The following is a 23,414-nucleotide window of genomic DNA, read 5'->3' as shown; positions in this document are numbered from 1 at the left end:
AGAGTGACAAAGTCTCTGCTGAGCCTCCTCCTCTCCAGGCTAAACAATCCCAGCCTCTCCTCATAGGACTTGTGCTCCAGACCCTTCACCAGCCTCGTTGCCCTTCTCTGGACCTGCTCCAGCACTTCAATGTCCTTCCTAAACTGAGGGGCCCAGACTGGACACAGTACTAAAGGTGTGTACAGCGTTGGAGGGAAGGGAGAGGGGTCTCTGCTTTCCCCGAGTCCAGGGGGGTGCAGAGAAGGGAGAGAGAGATCAGGAGTCCAGGCAAGTGTTTATTGGGACAATCCACCAGGTTTTATAAGATCTCAGGGGGAAGATACCAGACCTGGGGCTGGATTGGGTGAAAACTTGGGAAGGGGCAGGGTCTAAAGTCCCCATTAACCAATGGATTTAGGACAGGGGCAGGGCTGGCTGCACTCCTGGCCCTGCCCCCCCAGTCACGAGGCATAGGGGTCTTACACACCGGGCTTCCCACCTTGGAATAGCAGGGCAGAGAGGGGAGGTGGGCCTGGGGGCCCTCTGATCACCGGGGTTCCTGAGTGGGGGCAGGCACTGCCTGGCCCAGGACAGGGCAAACTAGCTTAATGCGTACTCATCAAGAGAATAAAGAAAGCTCAAGGGATACAATAAACAGGGTGTGCGAGTTGTCAGCAGAGCACAGACCAGGTAACAGAACCAGGCATGGGATTGCAACAAAACCAGACCCTATTACAAGTAAAACTGCACTTTAAAACTTCAACAGCAAGTCTCTTAGTTGTTCAGGGTGTTTCTCCAGTGCTGTCCTCCTTGGGATTCATTCCAGCATTTTCCTACAACTGCTCCTTTTTTATTTTTTATTGAAAAATGGCAAAAAGGGGAGAGGAGGAATTGTAGGTGAAGGCTGATGATGTGAGTGCTGGATGGATCAGGATGGTGATAATCATGACGACACAGTGAGTGGCAAGCTGTAAAACATATGCTTAAAACAGAATGGTTAGGGTGTATGATCATGCTGAAGGTTAGTTGCCCTGGTGAAGCTGCACTAGGCGTGACGGAACCCACTTTGGACCGGAACCTGTGGAGACACATACGTGCCCCCTCCCCCAGGTGATGAGGGGGCCTGGGCCAACCCATTCACCTGTTAGAACATCTTTATAAGTGGCTTTGGCATCGATATCGACTAGGTTTCAGTGTGCGTTGAAGTGTTTTTGTATGGGTGGTGTCTTGATCTAATCTGTTCAGAAAATGAATGACATATAATGCTTTGTTTAATTTTTCCTGTGGTATGAGTCCAATTGTAGTGTTTTGTTGTTTGGTTAGCATGGTTTTAAGTGTTTTATGAGCACGCTTTACCACTGCTTGACCAGTGGGAGAATGTGGGATTCCTGTGATATGGGAGATACCCCACATGTTGAAGAATTCTTTTGAAGACTGGGAAGTGTATGCAGGCCCATTATCTGTTTTTATGATTTTGGGGATGCCCAGAATGGATATTGCTGCTAAAAGATGTCTCTTGACATCACGGGCTTTCTCCCCAGCATGTGCTGTTGCTACAATAGCAGCAGAACATGTGTCTATGGATATATGAATGTATTATAATTTTCCAAATGGTGAATAGTGTGTTATGTCTTTCTGCCAAATGTCAAATGGGTTAATGCCACGAGGGTTTACCCCCTCAGATGGTAGAGGAGTGAATCTGTGGCAGTCAGGGCGTGCAGAAATAATTGCTTTTGCTTGATCCATTGTGAGGTGGAATTCTTTTTTGAGAGAGTGTGCATTTTGGTGGAAAAAGCCATGTGACAGTTCTGCCTTTTGAAATTTTTAGGGACTACCGCCGTTTGTGCTAGGTGCTCTGTATTTGCTAGTTGGCCTGCAGTGATAGAACCTGGAAAAGAGGTGTGAAAACGAATGTGGATTATGTGGAATTTGTGTTTCTGATGGTTAATCTCATAGTGTAGTGTTTTGAACATGTGGGCCAATTGTAATTTAGAGATGTCTTTTAAATATGAATTTTCAATGTGTCTGACAACACCAACAACATAGGCTGAATCAGAAACAATGTTCAAAGGCTCTGGAAATAGCTGAAATGCTCTTATGACTGCAGAGAGCTCAACTATCTGAGAGGAACCTGTTACCTGGTGTGCATCATATACCTATTTTCCTGCTTTTAACCAGGTGACAACTGCATTAGCTGTTTTTCCCAAACCATCTGTAAAAACAGTTCTAGTGTTTGTTAGTGGTACCGGTGAAAAGTTGTGTGTTAGTTCTGGTTGGGTGAGGGCTAGCATCTGCAAAAAAGGAACAGAGGGAAGGTGAACAGAAAGTTGACCCCTGTAATCTGCAATAGCTAATTGAAAATCAGAGCTGTGGATATGCAATTGGGTTAATTCAACAGTAGACAGTGGAACATAAATAACATCTGGATCCTTTCCTGAGAGCTCCCATAGCCGCAGTCTGCCTTCATGGCAAAGTTTGGAGAGCATCTCATGATAGGTAGTGATGGATTTGGAAAATGGAAACTCAAAACCACCCATTCCCATAACAGAAAGTCTTTGTTTTTATATGTCCAATTGCCCTATTATCGCATAGGGGTGTTTGACAACTTTTAAAATTACTGGCATCACAGGTAAACCAATCACTTTGCTTTGGCAGGAACTCAGTTTTTTGTCTATCTCTTCCAAAACATCCTGAGCCTGTGGTGTGAGATGTCGAGGGGAGTTTATCCACCTCTCTTTTCAGAAGTTGTAACAGTGGTTCAAGTGTATCTGTAGTTATACCCAGGATGGGCCTAACCCAGTTTATTAAACCCAAGAGGGACTGTAAGTCTTTTAAGGTACGGATTTTGTTGGGTAAAGCAACAGTCTGAGGCTGGATGGTGGTAGTTTTATTTTTAAACCCAAGATATTTCCATGGCATCATCACTTGTTCTTTTCCTGGTGTGACTTCAAGGCCATGTGTAGAGAGTGCAGCTTTCACAGATAGGTGTACTTGCGTCAGGAGTTCTTGGGATTCTGCAGCCAGGAGGATGTTGTCCATGAAGTGGTACAGGATGGCCATTGGGAACTGCCAGTGGACAGGTGTCAGCACATCTGCAATGACTTGCTGGCACACAGATGGGCTGTTTCTCATCCCCTGGGGAAGTATGGTCCAGTGGAAGTGACAAGAAGGTTCCTCTGTGTTGATGGAAGGCACGGTGAAAGCAAACCTGCGAGAGTCTCTAGGGTCTAAAGTGATGTTAAAAAAGTAGTCCTTGATGTCAATGACCACAATAGGTCAGTGGGAGGGTATCATTGCTGGTGAAGGAAGTCCTGGCTGGAGAGCTCGGATGGCCTCTATTATTTTTTTAAGTTCTCTTAAGTCATGCAGCAGTCTCCACTTTCCATTGAACTTCCGTATTGTGAAAATGATAAAGTTCCAAGGACTGTCTGTTTTTACAAGATGTCCTTTGGCTAGTTGTTAATCTACTGGCAAGTTTATTTGTTTCAATTTCTCTACCTTTAAGGGCCACTGGCAGATCCAAATAGGCTTATCAGAAAGCCAAGTGAGGGGGGGGAGACTCTCTTTTTTCCATGAGTTCCTGCAAAAACTCCCTGCCCAGCCAGGCTGGTCATCTTCCCTGATGGCTCACCTTTCAGCATGCAAGGACAGCCTGCTCCTGTGCCTTCAAGATTTCTTTCTTTAAATATGTCCATCCTTCCTGGACCCCTTTGTTTTTAAGGGCTGTTACCCAAGGTAGTCTCTGAATCAGCCTTCTGAATAGGCCAGAGTCTGCCCTCTGGAAGTCCAAGGCAGAGGTTTTGTTGGTCCCCCTTCTAGTTTCACTGAGTATTGAAAACTCTTATCATTTCATGGTCACTGTACCCCAGATGGCCTCTGACCACCACATCTCCCACCAGCCCTTCTCTGTTTGTAAACAGAGGTCTAGTAGGTCATCCCCCCCCCCACCCCCAATAGAATTTACATAATTCCAAACTACAACAACTCTACACCACTAACAAATATGTACTAATCTAATCACACAATATTACATGTAACACTACTGATAACATAATTACTGTAACTTAGTTTTTTTCTAGTCTACTTAATAAGGATTTAGGAGAGAGAATATAGAGAAATTGATGAGTTACCCAATGTTTACCCAGCTTAAATTTTAGAGGTTGAAAGGCCTTGTTTCTGTCACTCCTGTACCACCAACTACCCATACAGTATTGTGACTCAATTTCCCCTCCAAAGTATTTAATACAGAATATGTTGCCTCAGTGTCTACCAGAAATTTAACACTATCTTTTCCCAGCTTAGCAATAACCAGAGGTTCTGCTGGGGAGATATCCTTCGGTCCCCATCATTCCTCATCCACATGGATTTGGGGAACTGGTTCTGGAAACTTCTTTGGAAGTTTCTTTTTCTTGAGGAGTGGACAGTCCTTTTTCCAGTGTCCTTCCTTCTTACAAAAGGTGCATTGACTCTGTCCCAAATACTAACCCTTCTTAGGTGTCTTTTTCTTGTCAGATTTCTTTTGATGGGGTGGTTCACTTTTGTGATGACATTCAGGTGCTTTCTTCTTCTTTGCAGTTGAATCCCTATTTCTAAATGCTCTCAGGCTATATCCAAGCATTTACCTATATCTGTCTTTTCCTCCCAACTTTTGCAACTTTTTTCTTATATCAGCAGCAGCCTGACCTATATACAGGAAGACAACGTATGACTTTCCTGGCTCTGATTCAGGATCCATATCTGTGTATTTGATCATAGCCTCTTGTAGTCTATTAAGATAATCTGTTGGAGATTCTTCTATACCTTGCTTCACGGTATATATTTTTTACCAGTTCATTGCTTTAGGGATAGCATGTTGCAAGCCATACACAACCCAGTTCCGGTAATTCCTCAACTTTTCCATGTCAGCTGGGGCATTTGGGTTCTACCGAGGGTCTTGTAAAGGGAAAATGTCATCAGTAGTGCCTTGCAGCTGGTTGGCTACTATGTGTGATTCATTTGTATCTCTAGCAGCTCCCCGCACCATTTCCCTATCTGTTCTGTCCAATAACATCTCTAACATGGTTGAGACGGTCAAAAACGGACTTTATTCGGAGGGAGGAATAAAGACATTGTACAGCTTCTTGCTTAATATAGGGTTCTACAATCCAGGGGCAGGCAACATGCAAATAGTTCTTAACTAAGGAATTTACAGTTTGTATATCTGTCTACAGCAGAGGCCTAAAGCTAATCCATTATTGATGAAACAAGGGAGAGAACAAAGAGTAATTTGACATAGGTTTTACACTCTCGATAGCGAGCAAGGTTTACATATGCAATCTATATTTCTTTTAAATGCAAGGGACAGCGATATCTGCAGACGTTTATTCAACTCTGTTACTGGCGTCCTTTTCAAGTTCTGTTGGTTTTCCAAGGGGCTGAAGATTTCCCAACCAATCTTCTCACAATCTGGGTGTTTTGTGATCCCACACATGGTCTCCCAGTCCGCCCAGTCAGGATTCTGTGATTTTATGGCTCTTTCTACAAAGTTGGCCATTTGTTCTGGGTTATCCCTATATGCTCTAACTCCAGCCTTCCATTGCTGCAGTTCGACAAGGGAAAAAGGCACCTTGTTATGGGTTCACCTAGGTGGGCCTAAATTTGGGTTCTGAAGTATGGACTAGGCTGAGGCTGTCAGTTGACTTGAGCTGGGCTGAGCTAACAGCTGACCTCTTCTAGCCAGTAATTTTATATTCCATACCACATTATGACATCATCTCCAGGGAAGTAGGAACCAGTGTGGGAGTGGTTAAAGCAGTCGTTTTCTTAGCCTTCCTCTTGGGAGGACACACGATGCTGTCCCAGGGGGGATGGAGAGGACCAGGCCCACCACTGGCTCACAGGGTATCTCAGGAAAGTAAAATGTGTTGTTCTGGGTCTCTCCTTTCTGCTTGAGTTTGTCTCCCTGGGGAGTAAGTTTTTTCTTAAGTAATGTATAGTTAAGACAGTAGAATTTGTGTGTTCGTTAGGAAGTGGGGAATTTGTTGTTGCAGACTTGTGTGAGTGTGTATTTGTACTCTCTTCTAATTGTCTTTTCCTTTCTGTAGAAATATATGTAGTTTTAGTATTAACGTGGTTTGAAGTGTTTTTTTTCCTTTCCTCTCTCTTTTCCTCCCTTTCCTTGGTGTTAGGAGGGAGGCTTTTCTCTCTGTACTTGGGGGGGGGGGGGGGGTTAGCAGTTTGCTATCTCAAACCGAGACACACCTTTATTAAAATTGGACCTTGATCACTTACAGCTTGCCTTAGAGGAGCTTGCATGGCTGGATCTGGCTCCTTCTTTTTCGATTGGAGCCATGCAGCAATTGAATCTCAAGCTCTGCTAGAGCTTCTCAAGTTTTTTTTCCCTGTCCCCTTCTGGCAGCTGCCGCTATTTCTTCCTTGGGTTCCTTTTTTACAACGTCCTTCTCAGAGTTGGTGTCTGATTCCTCCTCTGTTGAGGAATCTGAATCTGTATCTGTCTTTCTTTTATAGGGAAGTTGTCTTCTCCCTTTTCTTGCAGCTATGGTTTTCTTTCTCACAGGACCAGAAACACCTGTTTGGGATGTACCTGTGTCTTTAAGGGTGGTTACTTCCCTTTTTGGGACATTATGATGCATTGCAATTTGAGGGCCAGCAGTACCAGTTGTCCCCACCCCAGTTCCCAATGGTCCAGGGTCCAGAAAGATAGGGGCTGCAGAAACTCCTGTTCCTGTGCAATCACCTGTAATCATACCAAGTTATCTGCCTGGCTTAATGACAGCACCTTGGGAGGAATAGGCCACTTGATAGCTATAGCCTGTTGCCCCTGCAACAGCAGCTGTGCTAGGACCTGCTTGTAGTGTACCTGTCTGTTTCCCCGCACTCATTGCAGTGGCCGCCCCAGTAAACCCCTAAATGGGACTAGTTACGTCAGCAGTGCCAGCCACAGGGGTGGCTACCCCCCGGTAGGGGCCAGTGGCTGCCAGCAGCACAGCAGGGGGCCCCTGGGCAGCAGCAGCAGCATCAGTGGCCCCAGCGCTCACCCCTGCCCTTCACAGCGGCCACGGCAGCCCCTTTGCAGCAGCCTTCATGGCTTTCCTGCGGCATGATGGCTTCCAGCTCCTCTTCTTTATTACCCATACTGCGTGCATCCTGGAAGAGCTCCCAGTCCTTTTAGATGTGCCCCGTCTCCTGTGACCACTTCTTCCTCCCTAGCAGCTGCTCCTTCCTCTATTGTGACTACTCTTTCCTCCCTTGCCATCGCTCCTTCTATTGTCATAGCCGTTTCTTCCTCTCTCGCAGAGGCTCCTTCATCCATTACTGCTGCCCCTTTCTTCATCTCTCACAGTTGCTCCTTCATCTGCCACTGCTCCTTCGCCCACTACTTCTTGAGTGGACAGAATGGGTTCTTCTTCCCCTTCTTCTACATGCTCCAGTCACAGGGATAGGTCTGTAGGTTCTGCAGTCTCCTTCGTCCATGCCTTCTTCTTCTTATGGGGGCAATGTTAATCTTTGGTTTTGTAGCTTGAGCTTGAGTTCCCACAGAGTGAGCGGAAGCTGTGTTGGCTTTGACTTGGGTCTGAGTTTTAACTGCCGTTCCAGTGGACTTGGTAGAGATGGCAACTTCGGATTTGTAGCTTGAGTTTGAGTTTCCACAGAGGAAGCAGGAGCTGTGTTGGCTCTGGCTTGAGTCTGAGTCTTGGAAACAGCATTGGCCTCAGGCTGTGTTTGGACTCCGTCCCCTGTGGATAGGACGGGAAAATCACTGGTCACAGAAGGGATGGCATTGACTTCCTGGTTTGTAGCTTAAGCCCCGGGTTCAGAAACAGCATTGTCTTTTTGCTGTGTTTGGACTCCATTTTCGATAGGCTGAACAGGAACATCATGGGTCTTGGACAGCATATTTTCATTTCCTGTTTTGGCCTCAACCCTTTGAAAGTGGTCCATGGCAAATCGATAGCACCAGCCAGGTGTGCTGGTTTAAAGGTAAACCGGCAGGAGAAATAAACTCTTCACAAAAGAGATTATAAGTCAGAGTTACAATTTAATAATTATTATTACCATAAATACAATGGCACAAGGAGAAATTGGTTTTAACCCACAAAACCCAGTATGACCCACCACCCTGGGGTACAAACCCCACATGGTTCCCCCAAGTCCAAAATAGAAAGAAGCGAGAGACCTGTTGGTGCAAATGACGGTCCCAGTCTGGTCGAGAGTGGTGGTCGCAAGCTGGTTGAAAGCGATCGTCTCCTCCTGTCGAGGTCCTGCTGCTCCTCGAGATCCGACGAGTGGTCCCCAAGGTCTTCTTATTCCCCACTTATGTACCCTCAGGGAGCACCCAGTCCCTCCCCCAGGGCAGGGACTCACACAGTGGGTGACTAACTCTGTAAGTCATGGGGTATTTTTGAACCATTGATGGCCAATTAGCAGCCACACCCCCCCCAGAGTGGGTGTGACGGTGCTAACGACTCCCTGGGCAGCTGCTGTAAATGGTCCATTGTTCTTGGGAAATTAATAGAGGGGGTAGAATACATAGTCTTTGATCACCTCCACACAGTGATAACTGGTCCCATCTGCTGAACTAGGACACCAGGGCCCAACAGAAAGCAGAGAATTGCATATACGGATCCTTGTAGGAAAAACACCCTTCTGATAAATGGCGGGCCAGCTCACCAGAATCACACATTTGTTTTGGCGTGAACTGCCAGTTAATGGGAGGTGCCAAATGCCCTAACAATTTACTGAGATCCAACCAGGCCCCATCCCACCCAGGGACTGGCCTGCCCGAAGCCCTTTCCAAAGTTCCAGCGAGTCCCTTTGAGGCATGACCTTTCTTAGATCTAAAATAGAGGAAGCCACAAAACACCAGCATTCTTCCAATTTTAAACAACAGTTTCATTATCTTCATAAACACCAGTGTTGTCACAACAAAATTTAGGTAATAATTGGAATCAATTTTAACAATAGGAAACTCTTTTAAATCCACCCCTCGGTCTTGTGCCCACCTATAGGTGGCATCTCTACCTTGATGGCCTGAGGTGCTGTGGGCCCATCGAGCCAGCAACAATTCTCCCTTGTGTTGCCAGTCCAGATCTACCTGTGACACCTTAACTCGGGCAGCGCGATCTGCCTGTTTGTTGTTGTAATGTTGCTCATTAGCTTGTTTTTTGGGCACATGGGCATCCACATAGAGAATTTTCACAGTCAAGTTCTCTATTCGGTTGGCGATGTCTTGCCATATATCAGCAGCCCAGATGGGTTTTCCTCCACGTCTCCATTTGGTCTTCCTCCATCGCTTTAGCCATCCCCAGAGGGCATTTGCTATCATCCACAAGCCAGTGTAGAGGTAAAGCCTTGGCCACTTCTCTTGTTCAGCAGTGTCCAGGGCCAATTGAACAGCTTTGAGCTCTGCAAATTCACTTGATTCAGCCTCCCCCTCAATAGCCTCTGCTACTTGTCGAGTGGGACTCCAAACAGCTGCTTTCCACTTTTGGGTTTTCCCTACAACATGACAACAACCATCAGTGAAGAGGGCGTAACTTGTTTCCTCTTCAGGCAACTGGTTGTATGGTGGAACTTCCTCAGCTTGGTTCACCTGTTCGCCCTCTTCCTCATCTGCCAGACTGAAATTCTCACCTTCAGCCCAATTTGTTATGATCTCAGGGATTCCAGGGCAACTTGGTTTTCCAATTTGAGCATGCTGTGTAATCAGAGCAATCCACTTGCTCCATGTAATATCAGTGGTGTGATGTGTGGAGGGCACCTTCCCTTTAAACATCCAGTTCAACACTGGTAGTCGAGGTGCTAGGAGAAGCTGTGCTTCTATGCCAACTACTTCTGAGGCTGCTTGTATTCCTTCATAAGCTGCTAGGATCTCTTTCTCTGTAGGGGTGTAGTTGGCTTCAGATCCTCTGTAGCTGCAACTCCAGAATCCAAGTGGTCGGCCCTGGGCTTCACTAGGCACCTTTTGCCAGAGGCACCAGGAAGGACCATTACTTCCAACAGCAGAGTAAAGTACATTTTTCAAGTCTGGTCCTGTCCTGACTGGTCCAAGTGCCACAGCATGTGCAATTCCTTGCTTACTCTGCTTAAAAGCTTGTTGCTGTTCAGGGCCCCATTGGAACTTGTTCTTTCTGTGAGTCACTAGGTAAAGTGGGCTGTATCCTGAGGTGTGCATCCTCCAGAAACCTATGGCCCCCAGGAAAGCTTGCGGTCCCTTCTTGTTAGTTGGTGGAGCCATTGCTACAATCTTGTTGATGACTTCTGTTGGGATCTGTCGTCGTCCATCTTGCCACTTCACCCCCAGGAACTGGATCTCTTTGGCTGGTCCTTTGACCTTGCTCTTTCTGATGGCAAGACCAGCTCTAAGGAGAATTAGAATGATTTTCTCTCCTTTTTCGAAAACTTCCTCTGCTGTCCCCCCCCATACAATAATATCATCAATGTATTTCAGGTGGTCTGGGGCCTCACCCTTCTCTGGTGTAGCCTGAATTAGTCCATGGCAAATGGTGGGACTATGCTTCCACCCCTGGGGCAGTCGGTTCCAGGTGTACTGCATGCCCCTCCATGTAAAAGCGAACTGTAGCCTGCACTCTGGTGCCAGGGGAACGGAGAAGAACGCATTTTCAATGTCAATAGTGGCATGCCACTTCGCTGCCTTGGACTCCAGCTCATACTGCAGCTCCAGCATGTCTGGCACAGCGGCACTCAGTGATGTGGTAACTTCATTCAAACCCCAATAGTCCTCCATCAGACTTATGCACAGGCCAGATGGGGCTGTTGAAGGATGAATGGGTCTTGCTGACCATCCAACTCTCGGATCAACTTATGGATGGATCAACTCAACCACAGAGTCTCCATTTGTTTGGTATTGCCACTGATGCATAGTTTGGGTGGCAATTGGCACTTGCTGGTCGTTGACTTGCAACAATCCCACAACAGAGGGATCTTCTGAAAGGCCAGGCAGGGCAGATAATTGTTTAAGTCTCTCTGCAGCCACTTGGGCCACACCAAAAGCCCATCGATAGCCTTTTGGATCTTTGAAGTATCCTCTTTTGAGGTAGTCCATGCCAAGAATGCAAGGGGCTTCTGGGCCAGCCACAGTGGGGTGCCTTTCCCATTTGTCTCCTGTTAAACTCCCTTTGGCCCCTACCACTGATCATTCTTGGCTTCCCCCTGTTACTCCAGAGATCCAGATGGGCTCTGTGCTTTTATGCCTCAATGGCACCAATGTACATTGTGCACCTGTATCTACCAAAGCGCGATATTTTTGTGGGTCAGATGTGCCAGGCCACCAAATCCACACAGTCCAAAAGATTCGGTTGTCCCTTTCCTCCTCATGGCCGGAGTCAGGGCCGCTCTATTGCTGCTCCTGGTCAGAGTATTCACTATCTGACTTCAGCAATGTTCTGTCAGAGGCTCCTCCATCAGAGTTGAGGGAGTTTGTCATGGACGGGTCCAAGGAGATCGCACACACCAATATGGTGTTCAGGCAAATCCCAACTTTATTCAAGTTAGACAACATAAATAACACGAGGTAACCCCACCACGGGCACAACACATCTGACTCCATAGGCTGAGGGTAGAAACATGTACTTATAAGGTAAAGTCCAAAGCCCTTTCCAGGTGAGATGCTGGGCTTGTAGTGGTTTGACCTCTGAGTCCAGTGTCACATGGTTCTTCTGGACCTACTGGAGTCAGTGGGCGGCAACAGTTCCCCCAAGTCCAAAGCAAAAGGAAGTGAAAAACCTGTTGGTGCAGGCGAGGGCTGTAGTCTTGTCAAAAGTGGTGGTCTCCTCCTCTCGAGGTCCTGCTGCTCCTCTGGATCCGACGAGAAGTTCCCGAGGTCTTCTTACCCACCACTTATGTACCCTCAGGGAGCACCCAGTCCCTCCCCCTGGGCGGGGACTCACACAATGGGTGATTAACTCTGGGAGCCAGGGGGTATTGTTGAATCGTTGATGGCCCCTTAGCAGCCATGCTCCCCCCCCTCCTTCCTCCAGGCTGGATGTGTAGGTGCTAATGACTCCCTTGGCAGCTGCTGCTAATGGTCCGTTGTCCTTGGGGAATGAATAGAGGGGGTAGAATACACAGCTTTGATCACCACCACACAATGTTAACTTGGTCCCACCTGTTAAACAAGGACAGGCAGTTATTTCTGCTTCTGACTCCACCCATGGTAAGGGTCCTGCCTCCCCATTGTCATCCACTGGGCAAAGTGATTTGGTCCTGTATTTCCTCTTTTGGACAGTGTTCTGTTTGCTTGGGTTGCCCCTCTGGCTTAACTAGAACCTGAGCAGCCCTGGTGTCTGTTACTTTGTTTCCTTTCCTCCTGTAGGTGCTGTACCATATCAAGCAGTGTTCAGTAGGCAGTGGCCAGGGCCCCACATGTCACAGTAAGCTGCCTCAGCATTATTCCTTTACAAATCTTACCACTTTGAGAGGGTCTTAAAGTTGTTCAGTGGTGAACCTGCAGACCACTGGAGGAGAGAAGTTCTTCAAAAACTGGCCCATGTCCTCCCACATTCCATGACACTCAAAGATCTCCATCCCTGGGGCAGGCCTCTGGACAACTTCCCTAGAGATCTTGGTCCTGTCTCCGAAAATGAGGTAGACCATACTGAGGAAACCTGGCAGACATAGCAAAAAGATTATGCTATCCCTAGCATCCAGAGGGAATCAAACTCTTCAAAAGCTGTTGCAGCAGACCTGAAGGAGAAAGGGGTGACAGCTTAGGTAAAATCACCCCCTCCTGTCCCCCCACAGGCTGAATGCCATTATCAATAAACCCCCAGAAGTAGCAACCCAGGCCAGGGCACATAAATCACATTGAATACACATCCCAAATGAAAGCCATGGTCTTTCAGGTTACGACACTATAAACTGATGTGACGCAATAGCATATCAATAAAGCTATTGTCTTGACAGTATTTGAGACAGGCAGCTGTGCTCTTTAAGTCCTTACAAATCTGTGGAGGTCCCTTCCAACCTCAACCATTCTGTGATTCTGTCAATATCCATTTGCTTCATTAGGATCAGCTGTCCTGGATGTCTTCCCTCCCAAACTCTTGCTCATCCCAGCCAACTGCATCTGGATACTGTATGAGCACTGTTCAGCAACAGCCACAACATTGATGTGTTACCAACACCCTTCAGGCTTCAAAGCACAACACTGTATGGATATGGACTGCTACAGATTTAAAGAAAATTCAGGTGTTGATGGTAAAGCACAATTTTATTACAGCCAGACCATTGTCTGAGTCATGCAGGGCCTCATGCCCTCAAAGTACGTGTCCAACATGTACACAACATTCAACAGCTTTTATACAATAAGTTTCAAATATTTTATCTCACAGGCAGTCTTCAAGTTCACATCATCTGATGTACATTCTGTTGCTTATTCTCTATGTTTTCTACTGTAAAGCTTTTACATTTCAAGCCACTACTCTTCTCCACCCCTGTCCACCTGGTTTCTGCCCTCTGGCTGTGCTAAGAATGTGCTGAAAGTACTTTCCTTAGCAGCCTTTATTCAAGCAAGCCCCTATATCCCCCTTTATCTCAAATGCCCATATTCAGGCAAGCCCAATTCTCTTGAACTGAGAAGGTCAAAAATGGACTTTATTCCAGGGGAGAATAAAGACAATTTATTATACAAACTTGCAGAGTAATATAGGGTTATTACAATTAAAGGGGCAGGCGACATGCAAAACAGGGAAGAATTGTTCTTATCTAAGGAATTCAGTTTGTTTATCTGATAAGAGCAGAGACCTAAAGCTAATCCATTATTCATGATGCAAGGGGGAGTAGAACAAGAAGTAATGCAACCTGGGTCATACAGGTCTTGACACAGAGCAAGGTTTCACACACAAGCTACTTTTCTTTCAAATGGAAAAGACAGCAGATAAGTGATATCTGCAAACTTTGATTTAACTGTTACTGGCTTTGCTCCTCAGGTTCTAGTGTTTTTCCAAGGAATGGCAGATCTTCCACACAATCTTCCTATGGTCCAGTGATTTGTGACTCCACATTTAATTGCTTGCAGTTTGGGCACCTCCCTGTTTACAAATGGTTATATTTTTGCAAAGTCACACTAAATTTAAAAGGTAATACTAACACAGTTAAACATTTATGCTATTTTATTTTGTCCCTGTTTCACTGCGAGGAAAATTGACTTCATCACAGACAGACACCAGTATTCTCTGACCAAGACTCGTGGTTTAGTAATTGTATTCCCCAGTTTAGTGCTCCCACTGAGACTCCCCAAACTACACTGCTGCTTGCTTACTCCCCCTGACTCCTCTCTCCCCCTCCAAGTTTGCTTAGGTGTTCCCTGACCCAATCTTCCTTGACTAAGGGAAGATCTTCCTCCTGACATTTATTTACCCTGGTGTCCTGGGCCAGAGATTCCCGAGGGCTGGTCTTATCAGTGAAGACTTACGCAAAGAAGGGATCCAATAATGCTACTTTCTCTGCATCCTGTTACCAGGACCCCTCTCCTTTTACTAATGGGCCCACATTATCTTTAGTTTTCCTTTTGTTACTGATGCATTTGAAAAAGCCCTTTTTCTTATCCTTGGCATCCTTGGCCAGATTTAGTTCTAGACAGGTCTTGGCCTTTCTAGTCAACATTTCTGCTTCTCCTGACCACCTCTCTATATTCACTCCAAGTGGCCTGAGCTTGCTTCCACCTCCTGTGAATTTTCTACTTATACTTGAGCAATGACAGGAGTTCTTTATTCATCCAGGGAGGTTTCTGGTGCCCTCGGCCTGACTTCTTTCTCTTTGGGATGCATGGTTCTTAGGCCTGAAGGAAGTCAGCTTTGAACATCAACAAACTCTCTTGGACCCCACTTTCCTACAGGGCCTGCTCCCATGGGATTTTTCCAAGATTATCCCTAAAGAGACTACAGTTAGCTTGCCAGAAGTCCATGGTCATTACCTTGGTTGCTGTCCTGCTACCTCTTTGTTCAACATGAACTCTACCATCTCATGGTCACTACAGCCAAGGGTGCCCCCAACCTTTACATCATCAAGAAGGCCTTCCTTGTTGGTTGGTATGAGGTGGAGCAGCATGACATTACTTGTGGGATCCTCTACTACCTGTGACAGGAAGTTTTCATCAATGCTTTCCAGGAACCTCCTGGGCTGTTTGTGCTCTGCTGTGTAGCTTCTTCAGAAGATGGCACGGTAGTTAAAATCCTCCACAAGAACCAGGGTCTGATGACGTCGAGAACATTTGTAGGGCTGTTCCCCGGTATAGATTATCGGGTGTCCAATGAGGTTGGAGCTGAATCTGAAGCTCTTCACACAGTCCCCACACTTCTAGGGCCTCTCCCCAGTGAGGAAGCGCCAGTGGGGACAAGGTCGGAGTTCTGGTTGAATCTCTTCCCACAGTCGGTGCAGCGGAAGGGCGTCTCCCCTGTGTGTGTCCTCTGATGCACAAGGAGATGGGAGCTGGTCTGAAAGCTCTTCCTACACTGTGAACACGCATAGGGCTGTTCCCCAGAGTGGATTATCTGGTGTCCAGTGAGGTTGGAGCTGAATCTGAAGCTCTTCCCAGTCCCCACATTTCTAGGGCCTCTCCCCAGTGTGGAAGTGCCAGTGGGGACAAGGTAGGAGTTCTGGTTGAAGCTCTTCCCACAGTCGGTGCAGCGGAAGGGCGTCTCCCCTGTGTGTGTCCTCTGATGCACGAGGAGATGGGAGCTGGTCTGAAAGCTCTTCCCACACTGTGAACACGCATAGGGCTGTTCCCCAGAGTGGATTATCTGGTGTCCAGTGAGGTTGGAGCTGAATCTGAAGCTCTTCCCAGTCCCCACACTTCTAGGGCCTCTCCCCAGTGTGGAAGTGCCAGTGGGTGACAAGGTAGGAGTTCTGGTTGAATCTCTTCCCACAGTCGGTGCAGCGGAAGGGCGTCTCCCCCGTGTGTGTCCTCTGATGCACGAGGAGATGGGAGCTGGTCTGAAAGCTCTTCCCACACTGTGAACACGCATAGGGCTGTTCCCCAGAGTGGATTATCTGGTGTCTAGTGAGGTTGGAGCTGAATCTGAAGCTCTTCCCAGTCCCCACACTTCTAGGGCCTCTCCCCAGTGTGGAAGTGCCAGTGGGGACAAGGTAGGAGTTCTGGTTGAAGCTCTTCCCACAGTCGGTGCAGCGGAAGGGCGTCTCCCCCATGTGTGTCCTCTGATGCACGAGGAGATGGGAGCTGGTCTGAAAGCTCTTCCCACACTGTGAACACACATAGGGCTGTTCCCCGGTGTGGATTATCTGGTGTCCAATGAGGTTGGAGCTGAATCTGAAGCTCTTCCCACAGTCCCCACACTTCTAGGGCCTCTCCCCAGTGTGGAAGCGCCAGTGGGTGACAAGGTAGGAGTTCTGGATGAAGCTCTTCCCACAGTCGGTGCAGTGGAAGAGCGTCTCTCCGATGTGCGTCCACTGATGCACGAGGAGATGGGAGCTGGTCTGAAAGCTCTTCCCACACTGTGAACACACATAGGGCTGTTCCCCGGTGTGGATTATCTGGTGTCCAATGAGGTTGGAGCTGAATCTGAAGCTCTTCCCAGTCCCCACACTTCTAGGGCCTCTCCCCAGTGTGGAAGCGCCAGTGGGTGACAAGGTAGGAGTTCTGGTTGAATCTCTTCCCACAGTCGGTGCAGCGGAAGGGCATCTCCCCCGTGTGTGTCCTCTGATGCACCAGGAGATGGGAGCTGGTCTGAAAGCTCTTCCCACACTGTGAACACGCATAGGGCTGTTCCCCAGAGTGGATTATCTGGTGTCCAGTGAGGTTGGAGCTGAATCTGAAGCTCTTCCCAGTCCCCACACTTCTAGGGCCTCTCCCCAGTGTGGAAGCGCCAGTGGGTGACAAGGTAGGAGTTCTGGTTGAATCTCTTCCCACAGTCGGTGCAGCGGAAGGGCATCTCCCCCGTGTGTGTCCTCTGATGCACGAGGAGATGGGAGCTGGTCTGAAAGCTCTTCCCACACTGTGAACACACATAGGGCTGTTCCCCGGTGTGGATTATCTGGTGTCCAGTGAGGTTGGAGCTGAATCTGAAGCTCTTCCCACAGTCCCCACACTTCTAGGGCCTCTCCCCAGTGTGGAAGCGCCAGTGGGTGACAAGGTAGGAGTTCTGGATGAAGCTCTTCCCACAGTCGGTGCAGTGGAAGAGCATCTCTCCGATGTGCGTCCACTGATGCACGAGGAGATGGGAGCTGGTCTGAAAGCTCTTCCCACACTGTGAACACACATAGGGCTGTTCCCCGGTGTGGATTATCTGGTGTCCAGTGAGGTTGGAGCTGAATCTGAAGCTCTTCCCAGTCCCCACACTTCTAGGGCCTCTCCCCAGTGTGGAAGCGCCAGTGGGTGACAAGGTAGGAGTTCTGGTTGAATCTCTTCCCACAGTCGGTGCAGCGGAAGGGCATCTCCCCCGTGTGTGTCCTCTGATGCACGAGGAGATGGGAGCTGGTCTGAAAGCTCTTCCCACACTGTGAACACACATAGGGCTGTTCCCCGGTGTGGATTATCTGGTGTCCAGTGAGGTTGGAGCTGAATCTGAAGCTCTTCCCACAGTCCCCACACTTCTAGGGCCTCTCCCCAGTGTGGAAGTGCCAGTGGGTGACAAGGTAGGAGTTCTGGATGAAGCTCTTCCCACAGTCGGTGCAGTGGAAGAGCATCTCTCCGATGTGCGTCCACTGATGCACGAGGAGATGGGAGCTTGTCTGAAAGCTCTTCCCACACTGTGAACACACATAGGGCTGTTCCCCGGTGTGGATTATCTGGTGTCCAGTGAGGTTGGAGCTGAATCTGAAGCTCTTCCCAGTCCCCACACTTCTAGGGCCTCTCCCCAGTGTGGAAGCGCCAGTGGGTGACAAGGTAGGAGTTCTGGATGAATCTCTTCCCACAGTCGGTGCAGCGGAAGGGCATCTCCCCCGTGTGTGTCCTCTGATGCACGAGGAGATGGGAGCTGGTCTGAAAGCTCTTCCCACACTGTGAACACACATAGGGCTGTTCCCCGGTGTGGATTATCTGGTGTCCAATGAGGTTGGAGCTGAATCTGAAGCTCTTCCCACAGTCCCCACACTTCTAGGGCCTCTCCCCAGTGTGGAAGCGCCAGTGGGTGACAAGGTAGGAGTTCTGGATGAAGCTCTTCCCACAGTCGGTGCAGTGGAAGAGCATCTCTCCGATGTGCGTCCACTGATGCACGAAGAGTTGGGAGCCGGGGAGTTATTGTTTGTTGTTTTAAACTTTTGTGAGTGTATATTGTAGTTTACTTTTAATTTTCCCTTTTTCTGTAAACTAGTTAAGTTTGGAGGTTTTTTCCTCCGTTTTCTCAGTGAGGGAATGTCCCAGGTTTGGCCTAGCTGTTGCCAACCCTGGACTGGCCCCCCTTTCCCCTCCCAGAACTTTCCCAGCAAAGGAAAGGAGGAAAAAAAAACACTGAAAAGAAACACACTCTAAAGAAACTGAACTGAATAAAAAGAATAAATTATATTTGCTAACATTCACAAACCACACTCTATACACAGTACATAGGATTCCACCCCCAGGGGAAGGGGAAGGGGAAGGGAAAAAAAAGTGATTGATTAGCCAGAAAATAGGGAAGACACCAACCCAACCTAAAGAAACCGAATGAATCGAAACAAACACAATTAAAAACCCTCAAGGAAGGGGAACAAGAATGAAAGAATCTCACCCAGGACAGGAGAACCACCAACAACCGGAGGGACCAGACTCCAACCACCTCCCACCAGCTCCCCGGCCAAGAGAAGAAGAAGGCAAAAACCACCCCCCCCTGCAAGGTGGAAGACATGTGTGGAATACTTGTAACTTCCTTAGATACAGTGGTTACTGAGGAAACCATGGGTCAAACCATTACAGGGTGGTAAAAAGGGAGCTTTGTCAATTTGTTATGTACTTGGCATTTTGCCAAGCTTTCAAACCAAAACAGTTCCCTATCAGGATTTGACAGATAAGCTTTCTACTCTAAAAGTCCAGTCCCCTTTCATACAGTCAGCTTTTTCTAACTGTCTTGGTTTGAGCTGGCAAACTGCCAACCCTCCAAGTACAGGGTCAGAGCCTCCCCCGCCAGCACCGAGGAAAGAGAGAAAAAGAGAAGGGAAGGAAAAAACCAAAGCCACATCTTTGCTAAAACTACATATATTTTACAGACAGAAAGAGACAACTAGGAGAAAGTACAAATACACAAATTAAGAGCAACAAGGAACAGTTCTTTACTTCTTAGCATAGACACAAAGTCCACTATTCTAACTCCAAAGTATCTTAAAAGACTCAGTCCCCAGAAAACCAGACCCGAGCAGAGAGAGAAGAACCCACATCAAACATTTTACTTCCCAAAACAACTGCTGCGCCAGTGCTGGGCCTGGTCCTCCCCATCTCTCCTGGTACTGCACCGTGTGTGTGTCGTCTCAGCAGGAATGCTGTGGGGTGACTGCCTAAACCAGTCCCACACTCTGATTCTACTTCCTTGGAAAATGATGTCATAATATGGTATGGAATAAAACACTATTGGCTAGGAGGAGTCAGCTGTTGGCTTAGCCCAGCCCAGATCAGCTGACAGCCCCCAGGCCTAGGCTGAACTTCAAAAAACTCAAATTTAGGCCCACCTAGGTGAACCTATGACACTGACATAACCTTTCTTGGGATGTATGTGTGGAGATTCCTCCCTTGGGTGAGGACTCCTCTCAAGGGTACTCTTCAAGGCTGAGAGAAAGAGATCTTGCCACAAGCATTGGTATGAGTGAGTTACATCAAATCTGTAATTACTATTTCTCTTGCGAGCTTTAATATAAACCCTCCAGACAGATCTTCTTGACTGTTCTCTGCCTGAGTGTCTGGGTCCAGGGCCTCATACCTGTTTATTGAAGGCATCTAGGGACGTGAGTCACCTGATCGTAAAAGGAAATCAGGTTGGTCAGACAGGACCTGCCCCTCCTTAACCTATGCTGGCTGGATCTAATCCCTTGTCCATCCTGAAGGTGCTGTGTGATTGCACTCAGGATGATCTGTTCCGTAACCCTGCCAGGCACCAAGGTCAGGCTGACAGGCCTGTAGTTGCCAGGGTCAGCCTTGCAGCCCTGTTTGTGGATTGGGGTGACATTCGCCAACCTCCAATCATCTGGGACCTCCCCAGAGAGCTGTGACTGTTGGAAGATGATGGAGAGCTGCTTGGCAAGCTCTTCTGCCAGCTCCCTCATCACCCTGGGATGGATCCCATCTGGTCCCATAGACTTGTGAGGATCCAGCTGGCTCAGTAAGTCAGTGACTATTTCCTCCTGGAATACAGCTCCCTCTCCCTGTCTACCAGCTCCAGAGGCCAGTTGTCTTGAGGGCCGCCTGTCCTACTGGTAAAAACTGAGGCAAAGTAGGTGTTAAGTACCTCAGCCTTCTCCTCATCTTTGTTAAGTATATTTCCCTCCAAATCCAACAGAGAATGGAGGTTTTCCTTGCCCCTCCTTTTGTTATTAATGTATTTATAGAATGACTTTTTGTTATCCCTAACAGAATTAGCCAAATTAAATTCAAATTGCACTTTTCTTTCCCTGATTTTTTTTCTGCATGACCTAGCTATCTTCATAAATTCTTCATAAGTAGCCAGCCCTTTTTTCCACATTCGGTAAACTTTCTTTTTATCCCTGATTTCCATCAGACTCTCCCTATTTAACCAAGCTGGCCATCTTCCCCTCCGCCTGGCCTTTCGGCACACTGGTATAGGCTGTTCCTGTGTACTCAAAACTTGCTGCTTGAAACATGTCCATCCCTCCTGGACCCCCTTGTTTTTAAGGGTTGTTTCCCAGGGTATGTTCTGAATTAGTCTTTTGAATAGGACAAAATCTGCCCTCTGGAAGTCAAGTGTAGAGGTTTTAATGATGGCCCTCCTTGCATCTCTGAGTATTGCAAATTCTATTATTTCATGGTCACTATGCCCCAGGCAGCCTCCAACCACTACATCATCTATCAGCCCCTCTCTGTTTGTAAACAGCAGGTCTAGCAGGGCCTTACCCCTGGTAGGCTCATTTACCAGTTGATGAAGGAAGTTGTCCTCTATGCACTCCAGGAACCTCCTTGACTGCCTCTTCTCTGCAGTATGAAGCTCCCAGCAGATATCTGGCAGGTTAAAGTCACCCACAAGAACAAGGGCTGGAGATTTTGAGACATCCGCCAGCTGCTTGTAGAATAATTCATCTCCTTCGTCATCCTGGTTGGGCGGTCTGTAACAGACACCCACGAGGACGTCAGCCTTGTTGGCCTTCCCCCTGATTCTGGTCCACAGGCACTCAACCTTGTCACTGCTGACCTTAAGTTCAACAGAGTCAAGAGACTCTCTAACATATAAAGCCATCCCTCTACCTCTCCTACCCTGCCTGTCCCTTCTGAAGAGCTTGTAGTCCCCCATAGCAGTACTCCAGTCGTGTGAGTCATCCCACCATGTTTCTGTGACAGCAACTACGTCATAGTTTTCCTGCTGCACTATGGCTTCCAGCTTCTCTTGTTTGTTTCCCATACTGCGTGCATTGGTGTACATGCACCTCAGCTGAACCATTGATTTTACTCTCAACTCGGGCTCTACACCCTTAGGCTTATCTCTGGAGAGCCTGGTTTCAGTCCCTTCCCCCTTCAAACCTAGTTTAAAGCCCTCCTAACCAGCCCTGCCAACTTATGGGCTACAGTTCTTTTGCCCTTCCTAGATAGATCAAGCCCATCTGGTTTGAGGAGACTTGGCAACATGGAGTTTGCCCCATGATCAAAAAACCCAAAATTTTGATGGTAGCACCAGTCCCTAAGCCACCTGTTGGTAAGTTGGGCTTTCCTATCCACTCCTCATTTGTCTCCTCATTCATCCTGGCTAGCACAGGAACTGAGGCAATTACTTGTAAAAGAAAATGCTGTTAAAAATCCGCGTGAGTTCGTAGAAATCTTGAAGACAAGAGAAGATTAATTAGGCCACAGCTTAGAGGTGATTCACTCAAAGATAGTTTTATTCAAGAACTCCATGGAGAGACAAAAGACAGGTAGAAAGCCTCAAGTAACTTCTCATTACCAAATATATCCTAACCTTCTTCCCACCCATAGCTGCATTTCATAGGTTGAAACCACAGCGTCCATTAAACTCATCACACCTTTAATTGGATGACACATTTAACACCATTGCCATGACCACGCTATGTTTCAGATTCCTTTGCTATGATCAGAATAACTCAAAGCCTTCTTATCTTCCTTGGTTTTGCTAGCAATTGGCCTGTTTCTCACAGAATTAACTTGCACCTGTTAGGAGGCCCCAAAACTCTGTCTGTTATTCTAAAACCCCTTTTTCTTAACTCAAAAATCTCTTATTATTCCTACAATTAGTACCTTTGCTCCTGTCCCATGAAGTGATCGGGCCAGTGCCTTAAAATCTTTTTTAATTACCCTGGTACTTCTTTTATTGATGTCATCACTTCCAGCCTGAACAACCAACAGCTGGTAATAGTCTGAGGGTTGAATTTAGCTTAGGAAGTCTTTTAGTAATATCCCTCACCCTGGCCCCAGGAAGGCAGCAAACCTCCCTGTGGGATGGGTCTGGCCGACATATAGGGTCTTCAGTTCCCCTCAAAAGGGAGTCACCGATTACAACAACCCTTCTTTTTTTCCTTGTATCTGTAGTTGTAATCCGTCTGGCAGACAGGGGAACCAGAAGACCTTGTAGACAGATCTTCCTCCTGACTGTCCTCCATCGGACTTTTCTGAGGCCAGGGCTATATACCTGTTTATTAAGGGCACCCCAGTAGGTGAAAGGGGTTGAGAGGGGTTTTTTTTTGCCTCTACGACCAGGCAGCTGTTTCCATTCCTCCCCATCTATATAATCTGTTCTATCTGCCTGATGGCAGGAGAGGTTGGGCTTCACCACCTCCTGCTGGGCTTCCTTAGGGGTCGAAAGGGTGTGACTCCACCAGTCAATTTCCCTTTTGCTCTCCCTTATGCTTCTGAGCCTTTCCACCTCTTCCTTTAGCTCTGCCACCAGGCACAGCAAATCATTCACCTGCTCACATCGTATGTGTGCTAGTTTAAAGGTAAACCGGCAGGAGAAATGAATGCAACACAAAAGAGATTATAAGTCAGAGTTACAATTTAATAACAATATTACAATAAATGCAATGGCACAAAGAGAAAAATTGGTTTTAACTCACTAAAAATACAGAAGTATAACCCAGCACCCTGGGGCACAAGCACAAAGGGGTTTGTTAGCCCCTGTGCTGAACCCTATGTGGTTCCCCCAAGTCCAAAGTAAAAGTCCAAAGTGGAAAACCTGTTGGTGCAGCTGACAGTTGCAGTTTGGTGGAGAGTGGTGGTCGTAGGCTAGTTGAAAGTGGTGGTCTCCTCCTGTCGACGTTTTGGTCCTCCTCCTGATTCTATGAGTGACCCCTGAGGTCTTCTTACCCCAAGATAT

General features: G+C 47.5%; 2 pseudogenes; both read right to left on the bottom strand.

Moving 5' to 3' along the window:
• Positions 1 to 15,278: 15,278 nt before the first annotated feature.
• Positions 15,279 to 16,768, bottom strand: LOC139669561 (zinc finger protein 665-like; annotated as a pseudogene).
• Positions 16,741 to 21,491, bottom strand: LOC139669560 (zinc finger protein 665-like; annotated as a pseudogene).
• Positions 21,492 to 23,414: the final 1,923 nt, after the last annotated feature.

The sequence above is a fragment of the Pithys albifrons genome, chromosome 3, assembly GCF_047495875.1.
Source record: "Pithys albifrons albifrons isolate INPA30051 chromosome 3, PitAlb_v1, whole genome shotgun sequence".
Lineage (NCBI taxonomy): Eukaryota > Metazoa > Chordata > Aves > Passeriformes > Thamnophilidae > Pithys > Pithys albifrons.
Note: the sequence above shows the minus strand (reverse complement) of the source record. Positions and strands in the feature narration are given on the sequence as shown.